The following is a 27090-nucleotide window of genomic DNA, read 5'->3' as shown; positions in this document are numbered from 1 at the left end:
AGATGTTGGGGTACATCTCCCCGCAGGTTCCAGTAAAAATTTTGTATTTTTCCTCACTTACCAATCCCAGATTCGCAGGGTGGGAAGTTCACTCTCTCCGCGGGCTTCCGAGTTTTTGTTCGATTCCAGGTTTCCTAACTTTTTTCCATCCTAAACTTTCTAAGGCTCCAGGTAAGAAAAAAAAAAAAAAAATTAGTTTTGGGGTTGCACGAGGGGTTGTCAATTCACTTCAGATCCTTCCACAGGGTCCGGTCTTCTTCGGGCAACATGTCGCATGTCTCGGATATTGAGGACTCACTGTCCATCTCTGAGTCAGCGGTCTCGGAAGCAGCCAGCCGCGCATCTTACAGGCATTGGACCATCCCCAGGATGCTCGCGGAACTGAAGAAAAAAGGGATCCGCCATTCGGCATCGGCACGGAAGGCAGAACTGTATCATCTGCTCTTCCCTGAATCCCCCAGGGCTTCTGAACCACCCGGAGCCTCCGAAGATCTGGTCTCCATGTCGACCTTCCAGCTCTCCCTGACCCAACTCCATGCGACCATCAACAACATGGCATCTTCGATGTCACACATCGACTCCAGGCTCCAGGCCGTCGAGAGCAAGATGGCTACGCCTCCTCCTCCGCCAGAGGCCGAAGCCGTGCCTTCTACTTCCCAGGCCAACGTCCCAGGTACAGGTCTGGCCTCTCCCGACATCGCCCCAGCGTTCTTCGTTCCAGAAAACATCAGGCGGGATATCCTGGCAGGGAAGGATATCAATTTGGCCGCCATCCTAATCTCCACCCATGATACGGTCGAAAACCGGACAATCGCCTGCGGTGATGTGTCGGTGGTGCTGAGGTCTAGAGACGTCCGCCTCAACAAGAAGCTATCCATCCCCGAGTTCATGCTGACCTTCAGCCTGTACCGGGACATAGTGTGCTCCATTCATCCCCACCGCAGGGTAGAATTGGACACATGTACAAGGTCACCGAGCTGGGTTACAGATATGGCGGTACCGCCTTCTACGAGTACCACCGGTCTTTCTCTGCCAAAGCGGCAGCGGCTTTCCTCCAGCACCAGCATGTCACCAACTGGGCGGTGTTGGACATGGAGATTTTTTGCAGGCACTTCGCCGGGCAAAAATCCCCAGCCTGTGCCGGTTGCCAATCAGTCCTCCATGCTTCTGATTGGTGCCCCCATGTCACCAACCCATCTCCTGCCAGGCCAACGTCCAGCTCAGGGGCGCAGAAACCCAACCCCACCACGGACAAACTCGGCCGTCCCATCACCTTCTTAGGGAAGAATCAGCTATGCAACAACTTCAACTTGGGTTCTTGCAGTTATGATAAATGCAAGGCTTTGCACATCTGCACCATCTGTTTCAGGGCCCATCCTCAGTCCTCCTGTTCCCAACGCACGGCTAAACGCTCATGACTAGGCGGGGTCAACGTTGACCTGTTACTCTCCCTTCTCCAACTACATCATGACCCCAGTTTTGTCCAGTTTCTCTCACAGGGGTTCTCGGAGGGTTTCCATACCGGGCTAGTCACCCTTCCGCAGGTCACTCATGAGTGCCCCAACCTCCTCTCCTCTCTGGCGGATCCCGGGGCGGTGGACGCTCTGCTGGAGGCGGAGTTACAGAAGGGCTTCATGATCGGTCCTTTTGCAGAATCCCCTTTCCCTCTATACCGGGTCAGCCCCATAGGTCTGGTGTCCAAAAAATCGTCCAATAAAAAAAGATTAATTTATGACTTGTCTGCTCCTCATGCATCCAGCACCCCCAGCCTGAATTCCTTGGTCCCGTCGGACGAGTTCTCTATGCAGTACTCGTCCCTGGACGAGGCCGTGGAGCTCATTTTACAGGTCGGGGCAGGAGCTTGGTTGTCAAAAGCGGACATTGCTGATGCCTTCAAGTTGCTGCCCATCCTGCCTCATCTGTGGAAGTTCTACGGCCTCAAATGGAGGGCAAAATATTACTTTGCCACCCGCTTGACGTTCGGGTCAAAGAGCAGTCCCTGGCTCTTTGACCAGTTCGCCCAAGCACTGCATTGGCTCTTGGTCAATCATGCCCACTGTCCGAGGGTCATCCATTATCGGATGACTTCTTGCTCATCGAGCAGGCCGAACATGCCCAGGACAGGTTGGACAGCCTCCTCAGCCTGTTCAGCCGCCTCAATGTTCCGGTGGCTTCAGCTAAGGTCGAGGGCCCCTCCAGGGTAATCACCTTTCTGGGCATCACCCTGGACACTATCAGAATGGAGGCCAGCCTCCCCCTGGACAAATTAAACAGGTTAAAGGACTCCGTGGCCAGGCTCGTGGGCACCCGCACGGTGTCAAAGTTGGAACTCCAGTCTTTATTGGGGTCTTTCAACTTTGCCGCCAGGATCATGCCCCAGGGCAGGTCTTTCACCGCCGGCCTACTCAGACTCCTCCCAGCAGCCTCAGATCAGCATGCCCTCATCCACCTCGGGCGTGACGCGCTGGCGGACCTGGCCATGTGGTCCTTGTTTTTGTCCAGCTGGAATGGCATCTCCCTCTTCGTTCCTCAGTGGAATGAGGCCTCTCCCTTGGTATTCTCCGATGCTGCTGCTTCCCTCGGTTTCGGGGCCATCTGCGGGGATCAATGGTTTGCAGGTCCTTGGCCCACGCAGGTCTCCTCAGACCAGGAGGCCGCCAGGTCTTACCCCCTGCTCGAGGTCTACCCCATCGTCGCAGCCGCTCTCGTCTGGGGTCAGTCATGGAGTAACAGGCCGGTGTGCTTCATGACTGACAACCAGGCGGTTGTTGACATCCTCGCCAGGGGTAGGTCCAGCTCCCCCAAGGTCATGCGTCTGGTTCGCAGGCTCACCTGGCTGTCCCTGCAAAACAACTTCCGCATCATTTGCAGGCACATAGAGGGCAGGAAAAATACCGCAGCTGATGCTCTGTCCCGTTTAAACTTTAATTTGTTTTTCCAGGTCATGCCAGGAGCTCGGAGAGTCGGGATCAACCCTCCGGGGTTCGAAGCCCTGATCATGGACTAGAGGAGTACGTTTCCGCAGCCCACGGTCTCATCCGCGAGTCTCTCTCGGCTAATTCTGCCCGGAACTATTTAACAGGGTGGAACACCTTCAGGCGGTTTGCCCACCTTCACCCCAGGGGGGACAGGGACAGAGTCTCCTTCGTCCTGGCTTTCCTGGCATACTGCCACAAGGAGCTCCATCTGTCCCACAATACCATCAGACTTTATTTAGCGGGCATCCAGCACCACCACATGATCAGTCACCCTAGTCATTCCTCCTTCTTTTCCTCCCAGGCGGTCAAAGCGGTTTTGAGAGGCATTCAGAAGCTCTCTTCCCCTGCCCTTCCCTCCAGACAACCAGTCACAGGGGAATTATTCCAAAAAATTTCTGCCGCCCTAGATGGTAATCCCTTTGGCCCTTTCAGAAGTTCGATCCTCAAAGCCGCTCTCTACCTCAGCTTCTATGGGTTTCTCAGGCCGGGGGAATTCTGCTGCACCTCAGGCCGGAATCCAGGGCCGGTTATCAGCCAGCTCCTCCATAGTTTAGACCACTTCACCTTCTCTCTTCCTTCCTCCAAAACCTCCCAAGTCGGTCCACCGGTACAGATCGAATACTTTAAGTCATTCAATCCTTGGTGCCCAGTGTCCGTGTTCAATCAGCTGCTCTCCACTCTCCATGACAGAACTCCCGATAGCCCCCTACTGCCTTTTCCCATGCTGTCATTGACGTCCGCGCAGTTCATCAGGCACATTCGTTCCATAGCTTCGGGTCTGGGGTTCCACGCTGCTTCCATTTCCGGACACTCCTTCAGGATCGGGGCCGCATCGGCAGCCTCCAAACATGGCGTCCCCGCTCACGTCATACGGAAGATGGGACGATGGCAATCTTCCTGTTTTTCCCGTTACATCCCTCATCCACGGGCCGAGATTGCCAAAGCTTTTTCCAGTCTGGTTTTGTAAATCTACAAATAATAAACTGCCTAAAATTCATGTTTTGCCCCCTTTTTTGGCTACCCGCGTCACGTGGCTAAAGGCACACCACTAGCCAAGGTTAGGTCCTACCGTGTCCAGTGCACACCCTCTTCCCGACACTTCCCCCGGAGCCTTGACCACAAGTATAGCAGGCTGGATTTCCAGCCTGCATTTGTGGGAGGGGCATAGGGTATTTAGCCGGCTCACGCCCTCCCTCTGGTGTCGGCATCGCACAGTGCCCCACCCGACCCTCCCTCTTTTCCAGCTTCACTCAGCTCAGACTCCCTGGGTTAGCCCCCTTTTTTGGCTACCCGCGTCACGTGGCTAAAGGCACACCACTAGCCAAGGTTAGGTCCTACCGTGTCCAGTGCACACCCTCTTCCCGACACTTCCCCCGGAGCCTTGACCACAAATATATTGATGATCTATCCTCAGGACATCAATATCAGATTGGCAGGGGTACGACAGCCGGCACCCCCACCGATCAGCTATTTGAAGAGGACGCAGCTGCAAGTGAATGGAGTGAGTACCTGTCATTACACTGCGCCGCCCAAACTGTGAAGATGACAGGCAGTATAATGAAGAAAAGCAGCACTCCTCTACAAACAGCTTATTAGCGGGGGTACCGGGTGTCAGACCCCTGCCAATCTGATATTAATGATCTATTCTGAGGATGAATAATATATATTGCTGCATGACCCCTTTAAGAAAGTGATGGCATTCTGGTCTATTATATGAAATAGGCTAGGGTTCTGATCGGTGACATCGGTTCAGAGTTAGATATGACGAATACACAGATAATGATTAGATAGCGATCGGCTCCCGGTTTTGGCGCTCTCAGATGCCATTGTCACATTTGACCACAGCATCTGGGAGAGCTAACACTGGGAGCCGCGCGCTTCCCGGACTGGTCCACCGTCCCCTGGTTGAGATCAAGGAAGGAGTCCCATACTAGTAATAGGCCCGAGCCTTCACAAGGCTTCCAGGTCAATTACTAGTATATTCCAATGCTGGCCTGCAGGAGGCAGCATTGCATTGGAATATATTGCATCTTGTATATGTATAAATATCCATTACAGAATACAAGTGGCAATTTAATGATTGCTTGTTATAGTTACTTTGGGTGATTTTTTTTATTGATTTTTTTTACAAAGTTTGAAAAAAATATAAAGAAATTTTAAATTCAAATCACCCGCTTCCCTAAGAATAAAAAAAGGTATTAAAAAATGAAACATCATGGGCATCACCACGTCCAAAAATGCCCGTACTATTATAATACAAATACAGTGCAAATAACACCTAATAATAATAATAATAACACCCCATGGGTCCATATACTACAGGTTTATAACTGAGGCCTATCGTATCATGTGACCTTTACTCAGAAACGGCATTTACCCTCCAGTCTTTTTGTGATTGTTTCTGTCCATATTGTGTCACATTGTACCGGTGCCAAGGAAGATGATGAATATATTGGGGCACTAGATCCAGGAGGAGGAGGTTTCTCTGAACTTCCGATCAGATTTCCCATTAATAAAGACATTTACAGTCAAACGAGATTTATGAAAGGTTCTTACCATTCACGGACACCGATCCGGGTTTTTTGAGCTCACTCGTCGTTCCACCTGAACTTTCCTGCAGTAAAGATCCCACATTAAAGACATGAGAAAACAGAAAACTATACTCCACTGCTAGCTGATCTTATATCCAGGCGAAGATCAAACACCCCTAGAAGACATGAACCTTTCTGCCCTGAAGAAGAAGGATCTCCTCACGTGGTGATCAGACAGGATCAACATTCAGACAAGTATCTTACAGATATGAAATGTGACATTTTTCAGCATGAAATGACCTGATCCTATCCTGGAGAGGACGCTGTGCTCATCACCTCCAGTTCTTACATTATTGTATGGTAAAAAGCCTGTCATTGCTTCTGGAAACTGAACCTTATATTCACTTGCTCTCGTCCTTTGTGGTGACCTGATTCTAGATGAGAAGGTAATAATGTTTGGAAGATTCTGTACCTGATGAGTCAGTCACTGACTGTTAATACAGGACAGTATCTGCTGTAGATGCAGCTGACTGGCATTGTGCTGTCATTTAGTCTATGACTTACATCTACTCTGCAGGACTTTACTTTTACCCACATTGAATCTCAGTTGCCAAGTGGATGTCCAAACAGGAGAACATTTAATACAATCTTTTATGACACCAGAAACCATTTGTAGCCAACAACAAGATGCAATGGAGCCTACAGTATACTCCACTGCTGCTGGGGTTCCGGCATATGAGGAAGCAAAGAAAATCAGCTGCGGAAGCAGCAAAGAGCGATTGCCCCAAAGTAACCCAGAATGTCTGTAAGTGACAGTGTGTGTGTACTGTATATACTGCATGTCTCTTATATTATAAAAATGAGTTTATGTCTGTTCTTTATGTGCGACCAAATAATTTACCAAATTTGGCACACAGGTACATCAGGTGCCCGGGAAGGTTTTAGACCGGGTCTCAGTTCTCTAGGATGTACTTTTCCTGAGATATTCCCAAAATATTACCTGCATTAGCCAATAGATGCCTGCAAGTCTTTCTCTTCATATCTCAACTGCCATACACACGGTCACATGTCCCTTATCAGCCAATGGAAGCTCGCAGGGCCTTAGTCTCCACATACACACAGTTTTACTCAAGGTTTCCATAACAACTCAGCCATTTTTCTTCACTGCTGTAGGTTAGCTTTAGGCTAGGGCTACAGGACAACAATAAGTCACACGACACAACTACGCTGCTACATGCATCCATCTTGGATGGATTTTTTGCGACTGTCATGTCACAGTGTGACACCATAGCCTATCATTATAAAAATTGTTGAGACAAAATGTCGCGCAACACATGTCGTCGTGTAGCCCTAGCATTAAAGGGGCAGGCACTGTGGAGGTCACTGTTAAAGGGTCAAAGTGCTGTAGAGGTCACCGTTATGGGGGAAACTGTCGATATCTTTTAACAACACACAGAAACATTAAATGAAATAGATGAAATATACCCGTGGGAAGCTGGGTCCTTGTGCTAGTACTGTATAAAGCCCATGCACCTTAAGGACCCTCTGATGTCACGGGGTCACATGACATTCTCAAGTGACGTGACTCTGAAGCAGGTGCAGGCTTATGTGGCAGGAAGACCCTTTCATACACTTAGAAGGAGTTTGAGCCGGGGCTGTTTTGAGGCACAAATTTGTGTGTGGAGAGATGGCAACAGACGGCGACCTGTGTACTGGTGGGGGTTGGGGGAGATGCCAACCTGCCATTTCTAGTTATGCCCCTGACATCAGTCTGTAGAGGATAGGTAGAAACCTCAGCTGCACTTACCTGATGATCCAGTGGGATATTTGGTTTCTCCTCTGGACAGTCCTGGGAATACTGAGGACTGGGACATCTCTCTGGTGGATTTCTCTGACTTGATCCATCTGTAGGAAATACACACAGCGACTGAATACATTGTCTATATGTGATGATCAGAGATGAGCGAATTTATGAAAAGTTAAATTCGGCTGATTCGACGAATAAAAAAATAAAATAAAATCGCTTCGCGACAAATTACTTCATCACGAAGAGCATTTTTTTGTAAGTAGCGGGTGCAATGACAGAGAGCTGCGATAGCGCCGCCCCCCGTCATTGCACCCCTCAGATTCCAGGTTCATACATGATCGCGACCTTTCAGTGTAAAAACAGTGTGAAATTAACATTAAAAAAAATCATCAAACTTATTGCCTCCATTTGCTCGCGACGGGCCTGCCGCCGCCATCTTGCTTGAAGATGTGGCACGAGATTATGTCATCATGTCGGCCAGCGTGTCACCACGCATGGGATTTCGGCCGAGATCTCCAATCAAGATGGCGGCTGGTGGCCCATCGCGAGCGAATGGAGGAGGTAAGTATGCATTTTTGTTTTTTTACACTACTTCAGGTTAAATCGATTCACTAACACGAAGCACAAGGAAATTTGGCTTCAAGGCGAATTGAATTTATCCTGAAATTCTGATAAAATTCCACTTTGTGGGATTCGATTCGCTCATCTCTAGTGATGATCAGATGATGGAAGGTCTCATGGAAGGTCTCCTCTTACCCGGTGATGTGAGGGACTGGTGATTCTCCATCATGACATCCTTGTACAGATCCTTGTGTTCTTCTAAATACTCCCACTCCTCCATGGAGAAATAGACAGCGACATCCTGACACCTTATAGGAACCTGACAACACAAGGACACAGTCATTACCAGACACCTCCCTTGGCGTTATTGTATAATGTCCCAGCCTTCCCAGCAGCGCTCACCTCTCCGCTCAGCAGCTCAGTGATCCTGGTGGTAAGTTCTAGGATCTTCTGCTCATGTATCAGGGAATAAGGTGGAGGCTCGGTGATGGGGCTCTGGGTCCTGCTCCATCCTCCTGACACACGGGGTGTCACACACTCACCAGACGACCTCTTCACTACTGTGTAATCCTGTGTATGGGGAGACGCCGATCACTACAGATAGTCTAAGAATCCTTCACCTTTCCAGACATTTCCCTGGTTTATTACTAGAGATAAGAGAGATGTCATGTGAGACTCTCACCTCTCCAGTTATCAAGGAGATGATCTCCAGGGTGAGGTCTAATATCCTCGCAGCCATGTGGTCTCTGTCCTTCTCCATCCTTGATGGGTCATTGATGGAAGGGACCATTGGTTCTAAAAAGAGGAGAGTCCTGCACCTAAGAAACCCGAGGGAAAGAAGGAGGATTGGGAGAAAAGTCACAAACAGAAGAGCATCTCACATGAAGTAAAGTCTCAGAAATTTAGAATGATAAAGGACCAATGAAAGAAAACAATGCAGGTGACTTGGCTATTAACGTTTTCTATAATCCAATAATCCTCCCAAAGAAATTGTAGGAGCAACTACTATTCTTCAACATGGCAGGTCTTGTGGGGTGTTCCCGGTATGTAGTGGCCAGTACCTACCAGCAAAGGTTGATGGGTGGCCAGGGTTCAGTGATGCATGTTGTTGTGCATTTTCATAAGTGTACAATGTATCTGATGATACTATATTCAATATGGATGATCATTGCCTTTAATAACATGTGATCAGCATGAACCTGAAAAAAACCAAGATGGGTTCATAGCAAGTTCAATGTGTTAAAAGTGAATATATAGAGAAGACTATACTTTTATTATTGGTTAGAGACATGGATTTATCTACACAGGTTTCTCTAAACTTGTCTGTCTGAGGAACAATGGGTGTTTCATGGCTAAACCATGATCTGATAAGAGACATCCATAAAACACATCTGGTGTGGAACAGATATCTATTCATATATTCGCATATAGATATATATTCCTGTGTGCATTTATTTAGCGTTTGAACTTATTAATGATTCATATATACTATGTGATATTGATGTATTATAACCAAATATTATTAATGTATCTTTATATGTCTATATCTCACTGAGAGGGTATATTCTAGGGGATATAAAATGTGTTTAAGTGGAAATTTCTTAAATAGGGTTTATTTTAGAGGAGCTGATGTTATTTCAAACATCATTACTCAATAGCTGAAGACAGTTAAGGTACACAAACCAGAAAAACCATCATTACTCCTATCTGCCCCATAAATTCAGGGATTAGGGAAACTTCTGATACCGCCAGTCAGTCTGAGCAAAGTGTCAGAAAGAGCCCCTCCTAATTGATTTAAGGTGTGAAAGGGCAAAGTTTAAGTAGTAATAAAACAATCTGTATATATGTTAATTCTTAAAATATTCAAAATTGTTATATGATACAACAGTGCCATCAAGTGGTAAATGGGCAGAAGTTTCTGAGGAATGTCAGTTAAGTGACATCATCCCCATGTTTAACATACGTCACACCCACCTTATCTAATTGGTAATCCCTATTCCAAAAGGGGATGGGCATAGATAAGGATGGGGATATCTGATCCAGTTTTGGGAGAGCAAAAACTTCTTCACAGACACTTCACAAACTTCACAAAAGAAAAACTTCACAAGGACTTCACAAAGATTCATTCATCAGCATCACTTCACACGTCAGGAACATACCATAGGACGGGACATATCTGAACCTTGGAAAGCTGGGTCCATTCTAAAAGCTCTTTATCCCAAAGCCAGGGGTAACGTATAATCTATTTCATTTGCAGTAATTATAAATCGCTCCAATTGGCATATAGTTGAGACCCCATTATTAGTGGATCAATAGTGTTAAAACAATAATTTTATGGGAAATTTTAATGAACGTGCACATCATTAGAATTCTTGTAATATTGCTATCAGAGTGGAATCTCTGATCGGATTTTATTATCCGTAGTTAGGCCAACGGGCGTATTTATAAGATGTCTCTTACTGCCATATTCTTTGATTGAGCATAAGGGATTTTCCACAGATTCATTTCTATTGTTTTGTTGTTATTGTTACATTATAATATTTTAATATTCGGTAATAATTTGATAATAATTTGAATAACATTGTATTGTATTTGGTGTACTAAATTAAGTGAGCCCGGCGTAAACGGCGGAGCATCATCTTGTGGTCAATTTTGATATTATCCTTGTATTCATTTGTATGCCATTTTTACTGCATGTATTTATTTGTAATAAATTATATTTTATATAATTAATTGCACCCTGTTTCATTATCTGCACAAATTAACTTTAGATCTCATCAATAAAAGAACTGGCGTTTATATGTCCGCCAATAAAATTTTTAATTTTTAATTTTTCATATTTCATAAAAATATGAGATCATAATTTTTATGATTTCATATCTTATATGAAATAAATACCCGACATATTTTGGAGGTCCCACCGAGATTGATTGAGATATTTCTATAACCAATTTGTGCAATTAGTGAAAATATTCCTTAATCCTTATTGGCAAGTCAAATTGTTATTGTTATTGATTATTGATCAAAATCATGAGTGTAACAGGCAGCGACCCAGGTAATGACCAGGTTTTAGCAGATAGTCCATCTGACCCAGATAAGATAATCTCTAAGGTTATCAAATATGTTTATTCTCGTTTGAAGTTAGATAAAAATATAGATGAATGGACTAATGAGCTGCAGGCAAGAGCCTATGAAGAACGTGGAGATATATGGAAGTTAGGTGGCATGGTTGATAGATACCTGACATATATGGATTTGGCAACTGATAATACCAAAAGGGACCAACACCTCTTATATGCATTGCCACCTGTTTTGTATGCATTGTTGGCAGTCAGTACTCTCTCAAAAGTTAGGTATGAGTCTATAATGGGTACAAAAATATATGTATCCAAGATAGAATCAGAACTACAATCCGCAGAAGCGAAGATCAAAGACTTAGAGTACAACCTTAGTCACAGCCATGATGCATACCAAAAGGCAAAAAGCGATTTAGAGGATTTATATCTCCAGTATTCTAAAATTAAACAGACAGATGGATCAGCCCATAATATAGTCAATGCTGAAAGGGATCCATCTAACGCTGTGGGATATCCTGACCCTCCATGTCTTACTCCCCACTATCCAGACATGCCATCACATGCTCTTAAAGCAGACCCCATCCAAGATACTCAGAAACCTGAAAATGTTGGCATGATTACACGGGAGGCATTCACCCAATTGAGTCGGGCATTCCAAATTGCAACCGCCTTACTAGATGCCAATAACATGGAAGCCCCTAGAAGTTCCTCTCCACATGTTCCCCTGAGAAGAGATGTTAGGGTTAAATCACCTGTGCCGTATAAGTCTCATGAAAGTTGTGAAAGTGCATGTGAGTTTGACAGTGGTGTGGGGAAGCATGTGACTTATTCCTTGCCACAGGATCAAAGGCGACCAACATATGCTGAGGTGGTTTCTAGGAATAAAAATTCCCAATATTCAGATAAGGATCAGAGCTCCTCCAGCATAATTAAGTTTTTGAATACTACAGTATCCAAATTTTCCAAGAAAGGTTCTTCTCAGATAGCCAATCACTTGGAACTGTATGAATCCACTATGGATTCTTTAAAATTATACTCTGATGCTGACAGGATCAGATTCCTTCCATGGGCATTTGATGATAAGTATCGTCATTACTTTACCTCATTTGGGGAGAGAGGCATTCAAGATTGGCCAAGTGTTTTGCATGAGGTTAAATTGGAATTCGGACCATACCGAACCACCACCGCTGCAAAACGGGACATATATAGCCTTACGTGTAGACCCAATCAGAGTCCCCGTGAATTCCTCTCTGTCCTCAAAAATGCCTATGGGTTGACATATAGATCCCCAAATTGGGAATCTGAAGAATTCAAACAGTTATTCTATGACGCTATGCCAACCCAGATCAAATTTAACTTAGCCAGAGATCTGGATATTGATGCCCCCTTGGATTGGTTGGTGACTGCTGCCACCACGCTGTATAATATCAGTGAGTGCCATGCAATAGAGGAGAGAAGGTTTAAAAAATCCCCAGAGCAAAAGGTAGCTGAAGCTAAGGTAAACCCTAGCTTGGGATTTGAAAGCCAGCCACGAAGGTTCCCTCAGTCTACAGGACCTGCTCAACAAGCCCAGCAACAACAGGTAGGACCGCCCAAACAGACCAAACCCCAAAATACTAATGGATCAGAGGGGAATAATTCAGGTAATGGGAGGTCTAACTACCGTCCCTATTACAATAGGGGCCCCCAAGGATACGGGCCCTATAACTATAGGAATTACCAGGGTTATAGGCGCTGGGATAATAGACCCAGACAACAGAGGGAAGATAGGCAGGAATCCTCAAATTCACCCAGGAGTAGGTCACCTACCGATAACCAGGGTGCCCAGCAAAGCCAAAATGTGCCCAGACCAAACAGGTTTGATCAGCTAGCAGAACAAGTGGCCCAGTTGAGTGACATTGTGAGAAAGTTGGTATCTCCGGGAAAACAGCCTGAGCCTTTTTTAGGGGCAACTCCAGGTCCCAGCTCAACATCATAAAGCAAATTGGGCCGGGTCAGAACCCAGGCCACTGTAAGGATATTAAGTTGATTGTGGTAGAATCTGATGTGATTCCTAATTCTATATTTCCTTGCAGTACCCCTGACCCTGAAATTAGGGCCAGGGGGGAAATGTCTAATATGTCATTTGTCTTGCAGTCTAATGATGTCAATTCATATGACCAGATGTCTGTTCCAGTGTGTAATCCCATCGTTCCAGCATCTAGCCGTGAGCCAGCTGTGACTTATGGTGTCACACAGCTTGTCCCAAAGGGGGGGGGCTGATGCTGCTCCTCCCGCTTGTCCTGAGAGACTCAGGAATGCAGAGGTCACGGAGCTGCAAAGAGGTCAACCTCTCAGACAACAGATGGGTAAACATCCTAACTTTCTCTGTGATTTGTTGCAGGTGGATAGCCGATACTTTGTGGAGATATATCTCCAAAATGAACTTATCGGACCAATCAAAGGATTAATAGACACTGGATCACAAGCCACCATTTTATCTATCAGTTATTTCCAAAAGATTTTGAATTTAACATCAAAGAAGCCACGATTAAGGTCATTTGATGGATCTTTGATAAGTGTAGGTGGAGATGCCTTACAGGTAATAGGAACATCCTGGTTGACATTTAAGATTGGCAAGAAAACAATTAGACATCCCACATTGATTGTGGATCTTCCATATGATCGGATGATCATAGGAATCGATTTATTAAAAAGATTGAGTCCCATAATTGATTTCATTAATGAAGCAGTATGGACTCAGGTGAAGGCACCCATTGCCTATGAATACTCTTGCAACACACAAGCACAACGCAGTTGTCATGTGATTGAAGAGAAACCTAGCTCTATTGAAGTGGATTTCAGGAACAATCAAACACCGGAGGTCACAATCCTGAAGAATGGTAAGCCCGAGGAAGATGTTAATGGTGCCGCTCACATCATTACCATCCAGAGGGATAAAATCAAAAAGGTAACTCTGGATGATGATATATTAACCATTTCTCTTGAAAGGGGTAATCACGAAGTCGCGGACCTGAAAAGGCACATTCAATCGATGGTACGGATTAAAAAGGTCAATGACAATTTATTGATTCCCGTACAGGTAAACAATATAGCCCGGGTGAAATTTGCCAAGTTGGATTTGAAATCCGAAGCAAGTTACATAAGCCTAGGACTCTTGAAACAGATCACCAATCCTAAAATGATTAAAAGTTTCTCTCCACAGGACCAATGGGTTCATGATCTGGATGGAGATTCCCAAAGTCATAATGTGGTTGCAAGATGCGTTTTGTCTATCTCCATAGGAAACAAAACTACGGAGCACGTTTTCATCGTGATAAATGAACCACGGTATCAAATGTATATACAGTCTTGTGAAAAAATTAGGACACCCTTTGAAAGCATGTGGTTTTTTGTAACATTTTTAATAAATGGTTATTTCATCTCCGTTTCAACAATACAGAGAGATTAAAGTAATCCGACTAAACAAAGAAAACTGAAGAAAAGTCTTTTCAAGATCTTCTGTAAATGTCATTCTACAAAAATGCCTATTCTAACTGAGGAAAAATATAGGACACCCTTGCCCCTAATAGCGAGTGTTACCTCCTTTGGCTGAAATAACTGCAGTGAGACGGTTCTTGTAGCCATCTACCAGTCTTCGACATCGGTCTGAGGAAATTTTACCCCACTCCTCAATGCAGAACTTTTTCAGCTGTGAGATGTTTGAGGGGTTTCTTGCACGTACAGCCCTTTTCAAGTCACCCCACAGCATCTCAATGGGATTCAAATCTGGACTTTGACTTGGCCATTCCAGGACTCTCCATTTCTTCTTTTTCAGCCAATCTTTGGTTGATTTACTAGTATGTTTTGGGTCATTGTCATGTTGCATGGTCCAGTTCCGCTTCAGCTTTAATTTTCTAACTGATGGTCTCACATGTTCTTCAAGCACCTTCTGATACACAGTAGAATTCATCGTGGATTCTATGATGGTGAGCTGACCAGGTCCTGCTGCAGCAAAGCAGCCCCAAACCATGACACTTCCACCTCCATGCTTCACAGTTGGTATGAGGTTCTTTTCTTGGAATGCTGTGTTTGGTTTACGCCAAACATGTCCTCTGCTGTTGTGTCCAAATAATTCAATTTTGGACTCATCTGTCCAAAGAACATTATTCCAGAAGTCCTGGTCTTTGTCAACTTTATCGCTGGCAAATGTCAGTCTGGCCTCGATGTTTCTCTTGGAAAGCAAAGGTTTCCTCCTTGCACACCTCCCATGCAAGTTAAACTTGTACAGTCTCTTTCTGATTGTAGAGGCATGTACTTCTACATCAACAGTAGCCAGAGCCTGCTGTAGTTCTCGAGATGACACTTTAGGGTTTTTGGATACCTCTTTTAGCATCTTGCGGTCTGCTCTTGGGGTGAACTTGCTGGGGCGACCAGTCCTGGGCATGTTGGCAGTTGTTTTGAAAGCCCTCCACTTGTAGACTATCTTCCGGACAGTGGAATGGCTGATTTCAAAATCTTTTGAGATCTTTTTAAATCCCTTCCCAGACTCATAGGCTGCTACAATCTTTTTTCTGAAGTCCTCTGACAGCTCTTTTGCTCTCACCATGGTGCTCACTCTCACTTCAACAGTCAGGAGCACACCAAACTAAATGTCTGAGGTTTAAATAGGGCAAGCCTCATTCAACATGCAGAGTAACGATCTACTAATTATGTGCACCTGGTGTGATATACCTGTGTGAGATCTGAGCCAATTTAAGAGGGAATACATGTGAGGGTATCCTATCTTTTTCCTCAGTTAGAATAGGCATTTTTGTAGAAGGACATTTACAGAAGATCTTGAAAAGACTTTTCTTCAGTTTTCTTTGTTTAGTTGGATTACTTTAATCTCTCTGTATTGTTGAAACGGAGATGAAATAACCATTTATTAAAAATGTTACAAAAAAACACATGCTTTCAAAGGGTGTCCTAATTTTTTCACATGACTGTAGGTAATGACCTTCTGCACCGATTTGCCGTACAAATCGACCTGGTGAATAACACCTTATGGTCCAGATTGCCAGGAAACCCAGAGGGATTCCAGGATGTAGAACAAGCCTTACGATGGGGACAACAGATGCCCTATGCCGTAAGTATCATGGTTGCTGAGAAAGTTGAAATTCCTGAAGGATGCAAACCATTTCTTCTACCCATTAAAATAAAGAAGGGACAGAAACTGAAGAACACAGACGCGTTGATCTGTTTATCCAACAGAATACAGCAACTCGGCCTAAAGGTAAAGCCTACTCCCCTGATCAATATCCATCAGGATCCGTTACATATGGTAATTCATAACATGGTTTCCCATAGCATATCCCTACAAAAGGACACTGTAATTGGTTTGGCTATGGATTCGGAATACTACACATTTGGATTCCAAAATGATGTTATTGGAATAATTCCTGATGAATACCTGACAGAGGAACAAACAGTGGAACAACATTTTTCCTCAACCCCTGAGGGGTTATTTAACATCCACTCTGTTTATCCTTTCAGCTCTGAAGAAGGTACATGCCACATCGAAGAATCATCATTGGTTTTCAACCATGAGGTCGATGAAAAAGAGTATGAATCGTACCAGCAAGGAAAGGATAAGGTATGCTACACCCAGAACGATTTAACTAGTGAGCTTGAAGAAGCTTACGAGTTAAGTCAGCCTGAGATTTTCCCAGAATTTCAGGAGCGGGTGGAAGAACAAATCTCCATGGCTGACGCATGCTCCGATGAGTCAAAGCGTCAACGGCTAAAGGAGCTCTTCGCAGAGTTCCAGGAGATGTTCGCAAAGGATTCCTATGACTGTGGGGAAACAGACCTACACGTTACAAGAATCCAGACAGATCCCGATGCACCCCCTGTTTTTGTCAAACAATACCGACTTCCGCTGGCGGCTTACGAGTCACTATCGGAAATCGTCAAAAACTTGGAGGAGAAAGGTATCATCTGTCCAGTACACAGTTCATTCAATCATCCGATACTTGGAGTCCTCAAACCTAATGGTCAATTTCGTCTCTGCTCGGACCTAAGACAGTTGAACAAATGTGTTTATATGTCCGGATGGCCCGTGCCATATATTGACCAGTGTTTGGCACAAATACAAGGATCCAAAATCTTCACTGCCCTTGACTGTGCACAAGGATATTGGACGATTAAGATAGATGAAAGGGATCAGTACAAACTGGCCTTTACATTTGGCAAACGACAGTATGCATGGACCCTACTGCCCTTCGGGTACATAAATGCAGGCCATGAGTTTGCAGTGTTCATGCATAAGGCAATGCCTGATGCCACTGAACGAGGTACCTTGTCTTATGTGGATGACATCCTGATAAAAAGTACAACTTTTGAGGAACATATTCAGGAGTTGAGGCATGTACTAACCCAGCTGAGGAAAGCAGGTGTAAAACTTTCTTTGCAAAAGGCTCAATGGTGCCGGAACAAGGTTAATTTCCTAGGTCATGAAGTCACTGCGGATGGAATTAACCCACAGAAAAAGAAGGTGGAAGCAGTGACCAAGACAAAATCTCCTACAAATCTCAAGGAGTTGAGATCATTCCTGGGCATGATGAACTACTCACGTAAGTTCATAGATAATTATGCCGAAATTACAAAACCTCTTTTACAGTTGCTAAAGAAAGGAGTAAAATGGGAATGGAGTGAGCGTCATGAGCAAGCTGTAACCGAGCTCAAGGCCAAACTTATCCAGGCTCCATGCCTTGCTTATCCAGAAGGGGGAAAACCTTTCTTCGTGGAAACAGGTTTCACTAATAAAAGCATAAGTGCAGTTCTTTTCCAAAAACAGGAAAACCGAAACAAGATCATCGCCTATGCCAGCAAGTCCTTGTCACCGGTTGAGGTAAAATTCAATGATTGTGAGAAAGCATTGTTGTCAACTGTGTGGGCTTTGCAATATTTTAGGAGTTTTATCCAAGGTGAAAGGATCATTGTGGAGACCGCACATCAGCCACTGCAATACTTACAGAGTGATCGTATAAGAGATGGAAACTTGTCAAACAGCAGGATAACCGCCTGGACAATGTCCTTAATGGGATGGCCATTGGAAATCAGGTACAAACAAAATAATAAAAACCCAGTTGCTCAAGGATTAGCAGAACTCCATGACTGTACCCATACGGAACATAAAAGTGAGTCAACGGAAAATGATTTCCTGGATGAACAATCATCATCACCATATAAATCTTATGAAGAGGAGTATTGCAAATTGTTACCATGTGTGTACGTAGACGGCTGCTCCTTCCATGTCGATGAAGGATCCGAACGTACATTGGTTGCAGGTATTGGAGTCGTATGGAATAATACATTCCTGGATGTATCCGTTGGATACAAGATTGGTTCCAAAAGCAGCCAAGTTGCAGAACTTACTGCTGTGTACAAAGCCGTACAAATGGCTATCGAATATGATGTTAAGGAGTTTGTAATCATCACAGATTCTGACTATATTCGTAACAGCTTTGTGGAGTACTTTCCCGGATGGAAAAGGTCAGACTGGATGAGAAGTAATAACAAGCCAGTAAAGCATGGTAAGATGTTTTGTAAAATTGATGAGATGGTTACCGCCCACAGTCTTACTATTTATTGGAAGAAGGTAAGAGGTCATTCAAAATATCCAGGCATGGATAAAGAGGGGAATGACTTAGCGGATTCCCTTGCCAAGCAAGCAACCATTGATGGAGAAGTCTTTGACGTTGATGACCTCATGGGAACTATCCAAGTGGATGCTATGACAAGGAGTCAGGCCCAAAAGGGAGCTGAAGCCAATGTGGCGCAGTGGAGCCAAAATTCCCCTAGTGAGGATCTCATTGCAAGCCAAAAGGGGGATCCAATTATTGGTCTCTTTTATAAGCACATTGAGGATCCACACAACTTCCCCATAACCACGGAAGACTGTGTGGGTAAGGAGGAGTTACGAATTTTGATGAAAGGTAAGTCCCAAATCTCATTACAGGATGAACTGCTGATAAGAACCTCTAAGAATGGTATCACGCAATGGATAGTACCTGCAGCATACCGAGGTCTGATGTTACAACATGCACATGATGCCCCAACAGCTGGTCATCGAGGTGAGAAAATAACGTACGAGTTACTACGGGACTACGCTTACTGGCCACATATGTTACAAGATGTGCGAACATATTGTCAGGGATGTCTAATCTGCCCTCAATTCCAGCCACAAGGACCCACTCATCGGGCACCATTGATGAAAAGGGGGATGTCAATGCCATGGTCAGACATCCAAATTGACTTCATTGGACCAGTAACAACCTCATCAAGAGGCAACAAGTATATGTTAACCGTAACTTGTTTGTTCACCAAATGGGTGGAATGTTTGCCGTGCAAAACATGCAGTTCAAGCGCATGTGCATCTCTGCTCATTAACCATGTATTTTCTAGATTTGGTCTTCCCCAGCGCATCGAATCTGATCGTGGAAGTCACTTCACCAGTGAGGTGATGACAAAGATGTGGGAAATACTGGGGATAAAGAGGAAGCTACACATAGCTTATCGACCAGCTTCTAGTGGTGGAGTAGAACGTTACAACCAGTCCATTGTGAACATCCTGAAAAAGTTTGTCAATGAATCTGGTAAAGACTGGGATGTCAAGTTGCCTTTGGTACTTATGGCCATCAGAGCCACCCCAAGCGCAGCAACTAAGCTTTCTCCCTTCGAGATGATCACGGGAAGGAAGATGGTGTTACCCCAGCATTTACTTTACAGGACAACAGACCATAACTTGATCAATGCTACAACGTCGCATCAGTATGTGAAAAATTTACGTAAACACCTTCAGCATGCTTTTGCGTTCGCCCAGAAGAATATAGAGAAAGCCGCCGTGAGTGCTAAGACATACTATGATCTGAAGACTACACAGAAGGAGTATCAAATTTCCGATCAGGTGTATCTCTATAACTTCGCTCGGGATCAAGTGAAGGAGAGAAAATTCCTACCTTCCTGGAAAGGTCCCTATGTCATCACTGACAAATTATCTCCAGTGGTCTATAAGATCAAAATCCCTAAGGGGGATGAGTTTATTGAAAAATGGGTACACATTAATCAGCTACGTGTTTGTCATCCCAGTGCACGACTTCGAGAGATTGAAGGAGTTGGATGAAAAGAGGTGAAAAGACTTTATGGTTCCAGCTAAAGACGGAAATAAGGATTGGTATCGTATGAACGGGAAAACGTTATCTGTTATTCTACATCTTTAACGCATACTAACCCATCCTGATGTATGTTTCCTCTGTAACAAAATGTCTCCTAACTCACCTCTGAAACCAGAACTTACTCTGTCCAAGAAAAGAACTTATGCCAATCAGAGGTATATGGTATTAGTAACTTTTTTCTTGCAGGATAAAGTTAAAAAAAATGTATATACTCATATGTGTCATACAATATTTTATAGACGTAAGATGTCATTAAAGATGATTGCCATTATCTACGTCGTCCTGATCTTGGGGAAGGAATTCCATGCTGAGCCGATTGCTGTGCCAGGTGCTTCGTCGGGGATCATGCTACAAGATACAGCGGGGTTCATCTTGACGAACAAGAGGATATTATCCCAGAAGGTCTACATCAGCCTGGATCCACGCGTTTTCGTCAAAAGGCAATTCAACGTGTCCGAAATCCAGTCACCGGAAATCCAAGCCTGGTACCAGATGCACATTGGATATTTCCAAGAATGTATTACGCAGATCCTGGAGCAAGCAAGGAAAACCTTGACCAGAGAACAGTTTTCTACAGACCAAAGCGATTCATGTTTTTGCAATCGTAGCCGCCATAATCTTTGGCGTAGTGGGCACTGTTATTACTACCGGTATGACAGTTGCCGATTCCATCTCCATTAAGATATTGGAACTTGAAATTGGTTCATTGAAAAGGAATCTATTAAACATTCATGTGGAGATGAGAATCAAAACAAACCTTTATCGAACTTATATCCTGTTTTGCAGGATCTATGGGATGGTTGAGTTTGTTGACCATCCAAGTCATGCGTTAGATAAGGTTCTCCAGAAGAACTTTAGTCAAGCTCTGGTTGGAACATTATAAGCCAAGTCTACGCATTGAAGAAGATAGGGAAAAGCCCTTTTAAGCATTCCAAATACATTCACATTTTATGGAATATTTTGGAATGAAGGGGGATTTGTTGTGCATTTTCATAAGTGTACAATGTATCTGATGATACTATATTCAATATGGATGATCATTGCCTTTAATAACATGTGATCAGCATGAACCTGAAAAAAAACAAGATGGGTTCATAGCAAGTTCAATGTGTTAAAAGTGAATATATAGAGAAGACTATACTTTTATTATTGTTTAGAGACATGGATTTATCTACACAGGTTTCTCTAAACTTGTCTGTCTGAGGAACAATGGGTGTTTCATGGCTAAACCATGATCTGATAAGAGACATCCATAAGACACATCTGGTGTGGAACAGATATCTGTTCATATATTCGCATATAGATATATATTCCTGTGTGCATTTATTTAGCGTTTGAACTTATTAATGATTCATATATACTATGTGATATTGATGTATTATAACCAAATATTATTAATGTATCTTTATATGTCTATATCTCACTGAGAGGGTATATTCTAGGGGATATAAAATGTGTTTAAGTGGAAATTTCTTAAATAGGGTTTATTTTAGAGGAGCTGATGTTATTTCAAACATCATTACTCAATAGCTGAAGACAGTTAAGGTACACAAACCAGAAAAGCCATCATTACTCCTATCTGCCCCATAAATTCAGGGATTAGGGAAACTTCTGATACCGCCAGTCAGTCTGAGCAAAGTGTCAGAAAGAGCCCCTCCTAATTGATTTAAGGTGTGAAAGGGCAAAGTTTAAGTAGTAATAAAACAATCTGTATATATGTTAATTCTTAAAATATTCAAAATTGTTATATGATACAACAGTGCCATCAAGTGGTAAATGGGCAGAAGTTTCTGAGGAATGTCAGTTAAGTGACATCATCCCCATGTTTAACATACGTCACACCCACCTTATCTAATTGGTAATCCCTATTCCAAGAGGGGATGGGCATAGATAAGGATGGGGATATCTGATCCAGTTTTGGGAGAGCAAAAACTTCTTCACAGACACTTCACAAACTTCACAAAAGAAAAACTTCACAAGGACTTCACAAAGATTCATTCATCAGCATCACTTCACACGTCAGGAACATACCATAGGACGGGACATATCTGAACCTTGGAAAGCTGGGTCCATTCTAAAAGCTCTTTATCCCAAAGCCAGGGGTAACGTATAATCTATTTCATTTGCAGTAATTATAAATCGCTCCAATTGGCATATAGTTGAGACCCCATTATTAGTGGATCAATAGTGTTAAAACAATAATTTTATGGGAAATTTTAATGAACGTGCACATCATTAGAATTCTTGTAATATTGCTATCAGAGTGGAATCTCTGATCGGATTTTATTATCCGTAGTTAGGCCAACGGGCGTATTTATAAGATGTCTCTTACTGCCATATTCTTTGATTGAGCATAAGGAATTTTCCACAGATTCATTTCTATTGTTTTGTTGTTATTGTTACATTATAATATTTTAATAATCGGTAATAATTTGATAATTTGAATAACATTGTATTTGGTGTACTAAATTAAGTGAGCCCGGCGTAAACGGCGGAGCATCATCTTGTGGTCAATTTTGATATTATCCTTGTATTCATTTGTATGCCATTTTTACTGCATGTATTTATTTGTAATAAATTATATTTTATATAATTAATTGCACCCTGTTTCATTATCTGCACAAATTAACTTTAGATCTCATCAATAAAAGAACTGGCGTTTATATGTCCGCCAATAAAATTTTTAATTTTTAATTTTTCATATTTCATAAAAATATGAGACTATAATTTTTATGATTTCATATCTTATATGAAATAAATACCCGACAATGTGAGGGGTGAAGCCTAGTTTTTCTAGTCTAATCCTAGTCCCAGACTGCAGCACAATTTGCTGAAAAATAATTCATAATTAGAAGCAAATAATGAACCGCACGTTCATATTGTTATAATCTAATCGCTGGTGTTCTGCTCCGGGGCCAGTGATGGATCCGGGGTTTGTCCTGCTGCTCGCACATCTGCAGGTTTGTTACTATCACATGTGTGTGCAATTATTTACCCCCAACTGTGCAAACCCCAATCCCTGCGGCCATCACTGAACCCCCAATATCACCAGCATTAAAGGGCTATTCCCGTCACATAACGTGAGGTTCTATCGCTAGGACTGGTCATCAGTGTGCGGTAGGTGGGGGCTCGTCTGTATCAGGACCCCACTAATCCTGAGAATGGAGGGGCTGCAGAGCTGCTTTACTGCTGAATCTCCTCCACAGTCCCTGCTCATTAGCGCTCCGGCCTCCGCTGTGCAGGGACAGTGAGGAGAGGACACAGCGCTGCAGCCCCTTCATCTAGAAGAGGTTGTCCCCACCGACCACACACTGACTCCATATCCTAGTGATATCACAGAACAGTGTGTGATGGAAGACCCCTCTAATGCAGGAGAACAGCCCTTCTTACAGGGGTCTGGGGGTCTCCTAATATTCCAGGGGGAGAGCAGACATGTCTGAGGAGAACTCCCCTCCTGACCTCCAGACTGTGTGAGCAGAGACTCTCTATGGCCGGTGCTGCCCCCTGCTGGCTGGACCTGCTATATGTCACCTATAGAACCGCTCCATTCTAATAAACCAAGAACCAAGACCAATAACTGACCTGCAGATCTCACCTCCTGGGGCTGCAGGACCTGCGATGACGTCACACTGGTCACATGACAGGAAGTGCTGCACAGTGAAAAACCTCCCCTGCTTTACTCCTCCCCTCATGTGACTCATCACATGACCATGACATCATCGCAGGTCCTGAAGTGACTAGGATATAATATGGGTAGTATCTTTACCCTGTGAGCTGTAAGGACCTTCAGACGTCACAGGATCACGTGACATTGCAGCTCACAGTAAAGCACAATTCGCCCCCATTTATCAAATTAGTGTAAAGAAAAACTGTCGTAGTTGTCCATAGCAACCAGTCAGATTCCACCTTTTATTTTACACAGCTGCTTTGGAAAATGAAAGGTGGAATCTGATTGGTTGCTATGGGCAACTAAGCCAGTTTTACTTTACAGCAGTTTGATAAATGTCCCCATAGTTTCTCATAGAGAGATATAATTTACTTCTAAATTCTGGAGTTCCCTCTGCGAGTTGTTAAAGGTCATACCGACCAACTTTTAAAAAGCTAATTGAGCGACTTAATTTTTCACACTAAGCCGCACCTCTAACTCATGCCCCAATCCTGCCCAGTCCTCTTTGTGCCGCCACACAATATAATGCCGGCCTTAGTGTTCACTTCACAGTAGTTACGCCATCTAATTCCCTCACACAGTAGTGATGCCCCCTTATTCCCCCCACAGAGTAGTAATAAAATAAATAACACCTGAGCCCTGTTCCCCGGTGTACACAGTACCCACGCTCTCCCCAGCAGCGGGCGCTATGACTCCATGGTGCCCGCTGAGCACTAGAGCGCAGGGATCGGGAAATCCTCCTCATGCCCCGGCCTCTGTGGTCTGGTATTCATCTCTGAAGACGCAATGAGAGCGCCGGCAGTGTAATGTTGGAGCAGGGAGCGGATGGCTCCTGCGTCACCATTGCACTCCACAAAGACAGTTGGGAGCAGGACATTCCACAGTTTTCTGGTGGTGAAGTCAATACAAATAATGAATACATGAATAAATCAGCGCCATTTCTCTATTACTATCATTAGATTTAACTTCCAACCCTGTCTCTGCACTAATATAACTAACTGCTGACCCATTGCTAATGAATATAACAGAGGGACGAGGCAGATCTATGTTTTACAGATGAGTGGGGATTTTACAGGGTGTGTTAGGCTACTTTCACATTAGCGTTTCTATTTCTATTCATCATAGGGTCTCAATACCGGAAAAAAACGCTTCAGTTTTGTCCTCATTCATTGTCAATGGGGACAAAACATAACTGAACAGAACGGAGCGCTCCAAAATGCATTCCGTTCCGCTCTCATACCGGACAGCATGCTGTGATTTGCTCTCTGTCCTGGGATGCGGAGCAAAACGTCATGACCCACAATGCAAGTCAATAGGGATGGATCCGTTTTCTCTGACACAATAGAAAACGGATCCGTCCCCTATTGACTTTAAATGGAGTTCATGACGGATCCATCATGGCTATAGAAGATATAATACAACCGGATCCATTCAAAACTGATGCAGATGGTTGTATTATCAGTAGTGTTGAGTGAGCATGCTTGCGCGTGTGCTCTGTGAGTCCCCAGCTTAGGAGTCCCTGCTCTGACTCCATATATAGCTATGTCCATATATGGAGTCAGTGTTTGGGGACACCCAGTGTATTTAAATCTAATTTAGCCTCTATTTCAGAAAGGTTTCTGCTGGGATTTGAACTCACAACCCTCTGTATTAGAGGCAAGGCACTTAACCACTCAGCTATAATAGCTGCATAGCCAGTTACTTTAAAAAAAAGGTAAGTATTCCTATACAGTAGAAGTCTCATATATTTTTTATATTTTTATTTTTTTGCGACTGGCTATGCAGCTATATAATGTAGTGGTTAAATTTCTGGGCTGCGATGCAGAAGCTGTGAATTCAAATCCGGTCACAAGCTTTTTCAGAAATAGAGGTTAAATTAGATTTATATATTTAATATTTTTTTTAGTAATTGTAAAAAATGTATGGCACAAAATAAATGTGTAATTACAAAATATATACCGTATTTATCGGCGTATAACACGCACTGGCGTATAACACGCACCCTTCATTTTAAGGGAAATTTCAGGAAAAAAAAATAAATTTTAAATTGTACTGCTATGGGGTGGGGGGATCTGTGGATAGAACTGTTATGGGGGGGGATCTGTGGATGACACTGCTATATGTCATCCACAGATCCCCCTCATAACAGTGTCCATTTCAAATTGTACTGCTATGAGGTGGGGGGATCTGTGGATGGAACTGTTATGGGGGGGATCTGTGGATGACACTGCTATATGTCATCCACAGATCCCCCTCATAACAGTGTCCATTTCAAATTGTACTGCTATGAGGTGGGGGGATCTGTGGATGGAACTGTTATGGGGGGGATCTGTGGATGACACTGCTATATGTCATCCACAGATCCCCCTCATAACAGTGTCCCCCAATACACCGGGCCTCTGCTCACCGAAGTATTTATAAACGTGAATCCTTATCCTGTTATTAAGCTGCCCTCTCCCATGTTCCCATGTTCCCCTGTATCCCCACAGCACTTACGATTCATTCACACGCTTCCATAGCAGGCAGGGCGGACGGCAGCAGTAACGTCACTCACTGACGTCGCGCGTCTGCTCCGCCTGCTTCATTCATAAAGGGGGCGGAGCAGGCGCTCAACGTCAGTGAGTGACGTTACTGCTGCCGTCCGCTCTGCCTGCTATGGGAGCTTAAGTAAGTGCTATGGGGATACAGGGGGAACATGGGAGAGGGCAGCTTAATAACAGGATAAGGATTCACGTTTATAAATACTTTGGTGAGCGGCGGGGCCCGGTGTAAGAGTACAGTGACTGCACCGGGCCCCGCCCCTAGTTACGGACTCCAGCCCCTCCTCTCTCCCGGCTCATACAGCGCAATGAATATCGGCGTATAACACGCATACATGATTTGCCCCCTATTTTCAGGGGGAAAAAGTGCGTGTTATACGCCGATAAATACGGTATATATATATATATATATATATATATATATATATATATAAAAATACAGTATATATATATTAGATAAAATCATACTTCTGATATATATGAATGCATGTGTGGGAAACTACGACTGATGTTTTAGCCATAATATATTTACATATATTATAATATATTATATATTCTAAATATACACTCACCTAAAGAATTATTAGGAACACCTGTTCTATTTCTCATTAATGCAATTATCTAGTCAACCAATCACATGGCAGTTGCTTCAATGCATTTAGGGGGGTGGTCCTGGTCAAGACAATCTCCTGAACTCCAAACTGAATGTCAGAATGGGAAAGAAAGGTGATT

General features: G+C 43.8%; 1 protein-coding gene across 1 annotated transcript in view; it reads left to right on the top strand.

Annotated features, from left to right (window-relative positions):
- Nucleotides 1–27090, top strand: part of LOC120999664 (oocyte zinc finger protein XlCOF6-like) — a 2208135-nt gene that overhangs the window by 86488 nt on the left and 2094557 nt on the right. The window lies entirely within an intron of this gene.

This window comes from Bufo bufo, chromosome 4, assembly GCF_905171765.1.
Source record: "Bufo bufo chromosome 4, aBufBuf1.1, whole genome shotgun sequence".
Taxonomy (NCBI): Eukaryota; Metazoa; Chordata; class Amphibia; order Anura; family Bufonidae; genus Bufo; species Bufo bufo.
The sequence above is the reverse complement of the archived record's forward strand: the minus strand, read 5'-3'. Positions and strand labels throughout refer to the sequence as shown.